The following is a 7,766-nucleotide window of genomic DNA, read 5'->3' on the forward strand; positions in this document are numbered from 1 at the left end:
TCATTGGACAGACTATAATAAGGTATGTTAAGGCTATCCTTTCCTTCCTTTTGGCATGATCCATATGATACAAACGAAATGAGCAAACACGCAACTTTCACAAATGACTCTATTGTTAGACGTACTGGGGGTTCCTATGTTCTTGATTCCCCATGTGTCCTATTATTATATTGTCTATTCATGGGCCACAAAAAATACATAAGTTGATAAAGTTTATTTCATGATATTAATCAAAGCATATTGATCTTATGACATTCCGAGAGATCTTATTGGCTTACTTTATTATTCATTACATTTATTTATACGTGTACATTGACCCTTGACTATATGGAGTTATATACGCGTATATTACATGTATATGGGGTATTAGAAAAGGTTACGATATTATATACGTACCACCACCTAATCAGTTGGCATACGTTGATGATTTCACTCACTGAGGCCGAGATGTTATGATGGGATGACCTCAGAGGCTTGAGGATGTTATGTACGCATATACCTATGCATGATATGACATTTATATGCATATACATGACACTATAAAAATTTCATGATTCACTGAGCTATTCAAACTTACAGGTTGAGTCCTTTACTACATGTTTCTTTCATGTCTTTTATATACTAATTTTCATGCCTTACATACTCGGTACCTTTTTTGTACTGTCGTCCTTTTTGCTTGGGGACGCTGCGTTTCATGCCAATAGGTCTTGATACATAGGTTGACAATCCTCCTAGTAGTCTATCAGCTCAGCAAAAGGTGTTGTTCAACCCTACCTTCTCCGAAATTACCTATTTGGTCAGTATGCTTTGGATATGTATTGATTGGTATGGCGGGGCCCTATCCTGGCCTTTATGATGTTTATTTACTCTTAGAAGCTTGTAGAAAGATGTCATGTATATTGATGATTGTATGGCCTTGTCGGCTTAAGTTTTGAGTGTACAAATGATCATTTCGGTCTTATAGGCCCAAATGTCACATGTATTAGTTTGTATACCATGTTGGGTCGTCCTATATCGAGTATTCTCTTATGTTTGATTTTGGTTATCTCATGATGGCCTTTCTAGCTCATTTACCCATGATAGTATGATAAGAAGGATACGTTACATTAATACTCGGTTGAGTTAGGCATCGGGTTCCCGTCGCAGCCCTTCGGTTTGGGTTATGACAAAAGTGGTATCAGAGTAATTCTGTCCTAAGGAGTCTATAAGCCGTGTCTAGTAGAGTCTTGTTTATGGGTGTATTTTGCACCACACTTATAAGCAGAGGAGCTACAGGGCATTTAAGATTGTCACTCTTTCTTCTTACTCAATATCGTGTGGTGGAGCTCAGTTATAAGAATTAAAACTTCTAAATTCTATTTTATTTGTAATAAAACGATACCTATATCTAGAAAGACAATCGTTAAGAGACTGAATGTGGTTGTGGAAAAGTTGAGTTAGAGGAACTCGATTTTGCATCATGCTTATAATGAGTAAATGTGAGGTCTTCAGCAGATCATGCGTGTACTAAGATGTGTAAGCTGCTTGATAAGAAGCCCTAAGGCATGAATATCTATCTACCCATATGGTAAAAAACAATAAGAGAATCAGAAGACAGATACAAGTTTCAACAAGTAAAAGAAGCAATGTGAAGAAGGGTAAGAGATACCTAGTTAGTGAAGATTATCCGTATTTACAATTCAAACAGAGAAATATAAGCATGCCGAGTTACTTTCAATAGTAACCTAAAATGGTGGATGTATTGTTATCATTAGCTAACATTTCCAAAGGATAGCGCAAATGTGGTAATAGATCTCCTTGTGAGAAACCCACATGGTTCACTCTAGAATAGTAAAGTCAGATATGAATACTAGAATGTTCAGAAATTTCAGAAGATAGATAGTGGAATCCCAGAAGGGATAAATATTACCTTATATGACTCCCACACCTAGTAAAAAAGAGAGAGAGAGAATGTTTGGCATCCAGAAGAGCAAGCGAAATGAAATAAGGGGAGTTAAAATTGAAAGAACATTTTGTTGGAGTTTTAAGAATAAAGTGATAGACAGAAATATTAGCAGAGAATAAAAAGAGAGTAAATGAAGCATTATGAGTAAGATATGATAAATGGGTGATAATAGTAAATCAAAATATGACAGAATGAAAGAGTCTATAGTCAAGTGAAGGAAAAGATAAGAGGTGATAGGCCTTGAGATAATAAAACTGTATAAGCCATAAAATCATACCCTCATTTCGAGAAATGAGTTAGTGACTCGAACGTGATTACCAGAAGGCTAAGTTAGACCCCCGGAGTAATAGAAATAGTATGGGCTAGTGAACAAGATAAACTGAACATGAATTGGGGATCAGAAGATTTGATAATAGTCAGCATCGTGATAATTTCAGAGATAGCGTTCCGGCAATAATAGAATAGACAACAAAATCATAACCTTTGAAGTTCATTCAGGAAGACTCTTCCCTAAAGCAAGCACTGTGAGCAGAGTTAAGCTTAAAGGACTAAGTGTGCTAGTTACAATAGGTGTCACTCTTGTGCATAAGGAATTCAGTTATCCCTATTACAGAAGGGTTACCGTAAGGAATGTAAGGGTCATCGATGGTGTGAAAAGACTCCAAAGATGAAGAGGTAAATCATATATAGGTAGATCATCGTAGCACAAAATCTTAGTACTCCCCTAAAGGGGGAAGATGGTGTGATGTGGTATTAAGTCGGAGTTAAGTGGTTCAGGTAACTATGGAATGGTAAAGGAAGAATGTGGAAAAAAGGTGAAAGGGGTGAGGTTGCGTTTATTCAGATCCTACAAATATGTCGCGACTCTAGAATAGTATGCAAACACGATGTCGGGAAGAGTCAATAAGAGTTACCGGCCAGGATGTTATTGATAAATAAGTTCGAATGGACACTTAATACAATAGGAGCCAGTGCAAGAGGTAAGTTAAGACAAAGGACATATCCCAAGATAGATTACACGAAATTTAGATATGAGAATAGACCAGTAGTTAGTAGTTGATTTAGTAAGAGCCTAGTTATGGCTAGACAAGAGGATACAGACAAATCATCAGATGATCCTTGTGATGGATTTGTGTTTGGGTGGTGTCACGCATTGTAGCGGAATTATATTGGGATATGATTCTTGTGATGGATTTGTGTGTTTTGGTTATGCGGTGTGTGGTGAGTTCTTAGCATTGCATTGTGGTGGTACCCGTTGAGCTTACAGAACGGTTCTCTTATTTGAATCATTTTCCATGATTTGAGTACATTTGGATTGTTGTTTATTGGTTCACGGATTGCACAGGTTGTGTCTTTAGATTGTATTGATCTATCATGTCACTAGAGTGGTCGTGTTGGTTGAGCTGGGGTCACTGGACCTAGAATGAATACTATCGAAATTAATTATAGAATGGGTGGAAGGATAATATTGAAGGACGACCTAGAAATTGGCTATAGTTCTTGTCGAAGGAGAGGGAGCTCCATGACTTGTTGATTTGCTGAATGGTTATGAGTTTTTGCGTGTTTTTTCCATCATTGGCAGGATATGAAGGTGTTAGAATGAGGCTTTGTTTGATACCGACATTGGGTTGTTTTGAGCAGCTATTGTGATTAGAAATTATCGCCATGAGTATTTTGGGTTTTGAGGTATAATATATGATTACATCTTGGGTTATAGATATGGCTTGATACATCTTGTTCAGTCTTATACACAGTGTGTAGATGCAAGATTCTGATCTTATAGAAAATTTCGGATGTTGGAAATTGGGTTCTAAAACTAATGGGTTAGGTTGGATTAAGAAATTTCAATCATGTTGTGTTATCAAACCTATGTGGATAAGGTGATGTGGGATCACCCCCGGGTATGTGCATGGTAAGGTTACTCGGCGATTTGATGGCTTTTGGAACAACTCTTGCCACTTTCGAGGACGAACGTATGTTTAAGTAAGGGAGGATATAATGACCCGGCCGGTCGTTTTGAGCATTTGTACTTCTATCGGTTGTTTAAGGGCATGAGTATCTCCGTATGAAGTATTATGACTTATATGAATCGTCAGTTTTGGTTTTCAGATTATTCGAAATTGATTCGGAAGAATGATTCTCAGCTTGAAGCTTTAAATTTGAAAAGTTTGACCAAGTTTGACTTTTTAGTATTTGACCTCGGATTGGATTTTTGATGGCTCCGTTAGCTCCGTTGGGTGATTTTGGACTTAGGAGCGCATCCAGATTGTGATTTGGAAGCCCGTGGTAGAATTTGGCTTGAAATGGCGAAAGTTGGAATTTTTGGAAAAGTTTGACCGGGAGTGGACTTTTTAATATCGGGGTCGGATTCCGATTTTGAAACTTGGAGCAGGTCCATAATGTCAAATGTGACTTTTGTGCAAAATTTGAGGTCAATCGGACGTGATTTGATAGGTTTCAGCATTGGTTGTGGAAGTTGAAGTTTCAAAGTTCAATGATTTCGAATTGAGGTGTAATTCGTTGTTTCAATGTTGTTATATGAGTTTTGAGGCCCCGAGTAAGTCCATGATATGTTATGGGACTTGTTGGTATGATTGGACGGGGTCCCAAGGGGCTCGGGTGAGTTTCAGATTGATTCCGGGGCATTTTGGAAATTTTGGCTAAGGTATATCATTGTTGGTTCTGGTGTTTACGCATCTGCGCAAGTATGGACGCAGATGCGAGTCCGCAGATGCGGACAATTGATTGCAGAAGCGAGGTTTAGCATAGATGCGTGTTTGTCTTCGCACCTGTGAGTGTGCAGCAGTAGAAATAGTTCCGCAGGTGTAAGGGGCCGCCTGGTGAGTTGTGGTTGCAGAAGTGAAGTGGTGACCGCAGATGCGGTGGTCGAAGATGTGACATTTTGACCGCAAATGCGGAATAGTTGGGCAGTATTATAAAACTCAAGGGTTTTGTTCTTTTTTCATATTTACAGATGTGGGACTCGGATTGAGGCGATTTTTGGAGCAAATTTCATCACAAGGATTGGGATAAGTGTTCTCTACTCAGTTTTGATTATATCTCATGAATCCATCTTCATTTTTAGCAATTGGTTGGTGAATTTAAAGAGGAAATTGGGGGGTTTGGCCTAAAGTTTCATAATCTGACTTTTTGAGTTTTAAACACCGATTTGGAATCGGATCTGAGTGAAACTAGTATGGTCGGACTCGTAATTGAATGGGTTGTCGGATTTTGTGAGTTTTGTCGAGTTTCAAGGCGTGGGCCCGGGTGTAATTTTTGACCGAATTCGGGATTTGACTTGGGATTCGATCTTTATCAATTGTAATTGCTTCCTTGGGCTTTATCTGATGTATTTGAGTTGATTTTGGCTAGAGTTGAGCCGTTCGTAGGTCGCTACGCACGTGATGGCATTCTTGGAGCATCGCTTGGCTTGCTCAGTGTCGGAATTGGCTTGTTTAAGATAAGTAACTCTTCTAAACTTAGTGCTGAGGGTACGAAACCCCAAATTGTGTGCTATATGATTGGTATTCAGGTGACGCACATGCTAGGTGACGGGCGTATGAGCATGCGCCCTGTGAGTTGCGACTCTGTTGTTTCCAGTGCAATGTTTAGTGGCCCACTTTGTTGATATTTGTATTTTTCACCATGTGATAAAGTAATTGAGTTGTACATCATGCTAGATATCATGTTTAGGCTTTATGCTGATATTGTTGGGACCCCTAACGGTCGTTTCTTGCTCTCATCTCATTAATTTTATTGATATTTCGTACTCAGTCACATTCATGCATTCATATCATATTGCAGTCTCAGTTGTTGCTTATTGATAAATCATATCATTATTTCGGGTCAGTTTTCATGACATTGTGAGCTCGTGGGTGAAACTAGAGAGATTGATGACTGAGTGAGGCCGGGATCCTGATTATGAGTGATAGTTATGGGATCGGGTTGCACGCCTTAGCGGTTTTATTGATGATTATGATAGCGCTTGGGCTAAAGGATCCTTAAGGAGTCTATAACACCCCCCCCCCAATCAGCGCGGATGATATTATTGAGGGATGGATTTCCCTGGACATGGATTTGTCTGAAATACTTGATACCTGGAGATGGATTTCTCCATAAGGTTGGATTGCCCTTTTTCCTTGGTACTGGTTGACTTATAGTTAGTGTTGTATATGTTCTGGGATGGATTTCCTTAGGCCGTATGGGGCATATACAGTATCGAGTGGTTGAGTATGATGAGTGGAAAGTGTGATACAGTGAGGTTGAGTACTCTGAGAGTGTGAGTACATGATACATCTCTGAGATATATGGCATTGGCATGCATATATGGCATACATGCATAGAGACGCATTTTCCTCATGTTGTACGATATCACATCATTCATGACTTTTTACACACATTGATATGTGGGCATAGAGTGGTATTTCACACTTGTTATTTGGAAAGGAAATGAAACATTTTTATTTGTTATGGAAAGGATTTTTCAGGAAAATTACAGTTTTTATAATTTTTCGATGATTTCAATAAAGGATTTGAGTTTTCACTGATATTCTTGAAAAGCGGAACTATTTTTGGAAAACTGTGCAAAAGTTGAACATTTTTATCTCTGAGATTATTTCCTTGATTATATGCTCTACGTTGTATGAACTGTTGTTGGTTATTGGTGTTGGACCTAACCTATGTTCCAACTCGTCAATTCTTTCAACCTGAGGTTAGGTTTGTTACTTTTTGAGTACGTGAGGTCGGTTGTATTCATACTGCACTTCCTGTACATTGCGTGCAAATCCAGATGCCCATGTTGCTGTGTTCAAGGGTTGCTAGATTTGAAGGCGTACCTGCATTCCTTCTGTTGCTGCTTCTTGTTCACGGTAGCCTTAGATTATAAAATTCTATTTATGTACTTTTCAAACAGAAGATGTATTTTCTTCTTATCAGCTTTGTAAAATCTATTCTTAGAAGCTCATGATTTGTACTATCAGTCCTTGGGAAATGTAATAGATCCAGATAATTTATTTTGTTTAATTGACTTATTAGCATTATTAAAATTGGATAGTTATTAGTTGGCTTACCTAGCAAGTTGGGTTAGGTGCCATCACGACTAGTGGATTTTGGGTCGTGATAGATTGGTATCAGAGCTCTAGGTTCATAGGTTCTACAAGTCATGAGCAAGTGTCTAGTACAGTCTTGCATATCGGTATGATGACGTCCATACCTATCTTCGAGAGGCTATAGGGAATTTAGGATATACTTCCCATCTTTCTTTCCTTATTATGCGACATTGATTCAGCTTGAAGCGTAATCCTTTAAATTCCTTCCACACATTCGTATGCGCACATGAGCGCTCGGTATCAACTGTGTATTGACGACTTGTGATTCCCTGGATAAAGTGTGAGATGCGATTTCTATGTGTTGATGATGGGCTAGTCTGGAGGACTTGAGGCCGGGTTTTGACTGTAGCTTGAGCATTGAGGTGTTGATTGTGTGAGACGTGATTTTGGATTTATATGTCCGGTATTGTCCCTATTAGTAAAATTTGTGGTTGGATGGCTAAGTGATGAGTATGATGTGATTGCGAGATGTGTTCGTGTGATTTGAATGTGACGAAAATGGTTTGCTAGAGGTGTAGAAAGAACTATTTGGGTGATTGATTTCCATCTTGATTTGACGTATAGTCTCGACTTATGGGTGTGTTGAAGGATCTTTTCATGTTGTTAGTTGAGGAGTGAAGCAGATTTTCATGTCATGATATGAGTTCAGACTCAAGAAGATTAAGTGGTTGCGTAATAGTTATGATTATGGAAGGGTATTGAGAGAGGTCAGC

The sequence above is a fragment of the Nicotiana sylvestris genome, chromosome 9, assembly GCF_000393655.2.
Source record: "Nicotiana sylvestris chromosome 9, ASM39365v2, whole genome shotgun sequence".
Lineage (NCBI taxonomy): Eukaryota > Viridiplantae > Streptophyta > Magnoliopsida > Solanales > Solanaceae > Nicotiana > Nicotiana sylvestris.